This window comes from Zingiber officinale, chromosome 2B, assembly GCF_018446385.1.
Source record: "Zingiber officinale cultivar Zhangliang chromosome 2B, Zo_v1.1, whole genome shotgun sequence".
Taxonomy (NCBI): Eukaryota; Viridiplantae; Streptophyta; class Magnoliopsida; order Zingiberales; family Zingiberaceae; genus Zingiber; species Zingiber officinale.
This window is the reverse complement of record NC_055989.1, coordinates 136,014,852-136,016,222: the sequence shown is the minus strand read 5'-3', so window position 1 is coordinate 136,016,222 and position 1,371 is coordinate 136,014,852. Positions and strand designations below refer to the sequence as shown.

The 1,371-nt window shown below is 41.9% G+C and overlaps 1 non-coding gene across 1 annotated transcript; it reads left to right on the top strand.

Annotated features, from left to right (window-relative positions):
- The first annotated feature begins 1,060 nt into the window (after positions 1-1,060).
- LOC122049947 lies at positions 1,061-1,166 on the top strand. Its single transcript, XR_006131185.1, has one exon. It is a non-coding gene; the product is annotated as a small nucleolar RNA R71 (small nucleolar RNA).
- The last annotated feature ends 205 nt before the right edge of the window (positions 1,167-1,371 follow it).

The window sequence follows — 1,371 nt, the reverse complement described above, 5'->3', positions numbered from 1 at the left end:
TACTTCTAGACAAATTTCCTTAATCTTCTTCAGGAATCGGTTGAACTCTTCATCCTTTTGGGATGTTATCAGTTTCTGAGGGAAAGGAATTGTCTGACTTTGTGGGGGAATTTGAAGAGTTCCTTCAACTTTCTTGGTGATCTCCTCTCTATCCTTGTTCTGGAACTGATTAGGCATTAGGGGAGAGGGCTCTTCCTCTGAGTCAAGTCCTTTCTGAGTAGTGATTTGGGGGTCTCCCAAAGTTCGTCCGCTCCTCAGCTCGATGCGGTTGTAGTGTTCCACAGGGTTTATATCGGGCTTTCCTGGAAATGTTCCCTGTGCTCTTGAAAAGGACTGGGCTATCTGGTTGTCTTGCATCTTTTGATGTTTTTTGAAATTTTCCAGTCTTTGAGTCAATTGCTTGATCTCATTCTTCATCTCTTTTTACTTTGAGAGAGCTTCTTCGAGCATCTTTTCGATTTTGGACAGTTGTGAAGGTTGTTGTTGTTGATAAGTCTGTTGTCCAGATGAGTAGCTTTATTGCCCACGTTGATAGCTTTTTTTTGCTGGTCCTTGGTCCTGATTATTTCGGTATGAAAAATTTGGGTGGTTCCTTCATCCAGGGTTGTATGTGTTGGAGTACGGATTGTTTTTCTTTTGGTTGTAACTGGCTATCGCATCGCATTGCTCAAGTTGGTTTATCTGTGCTTGTATTGGCCCTAGGGGTCAAGTATCTTGAGTGTGATCCATACTTCCACAAGTTTCGCAAACACATACTATTGCATTAGCCGTGTTGTTTCTCATGACCTCAAGCTTCTTGGCCAGAGCGTCCAGCTTTGCAGACATGAGTGTGATTGCATCTATGTCGAATTTTCCTGATGCCTTTATTAGATTCCCTGAGAAAGAACCACCATATCTTTCGGTTGCCCACTAATGGTGGTTCTGCGCCAAATTCTCTATGATCTCTTCAACTTCATCAAGGCTCTTATTCATTAATGCTCCTCCTGCTGTAGAATCGAGGGATACCTTCGCGTAATAGTTGATTCCATTGTAGAATGTGTGTAGAACCAACCATTTCTCAAGGCCATGATGGGGGCACTGTCTCAACATACTTTTGAATCTGTCCCAGGCTTCAAATAATGATTCTGATTCTATCTGTTTGAAGATTGCGATCAAATTCCTCATGTGGGAAGTTTTGTTTGGCAAGTAGAATTTGTCCAAAAATTTCTGCTCACACTGCACCCAATACGTTATGTCATTTTCTGGAAGAGAATTTATCCACTGCTTGGCTCTGTCTTTTAGGGAAAATCCAAAAAGAAGTAACCTTACTGATTCTAGAGGGACCCCGTTTACTTTCATAGTACCGCAAATCTCGTAGAAAAGCTCTAAGTG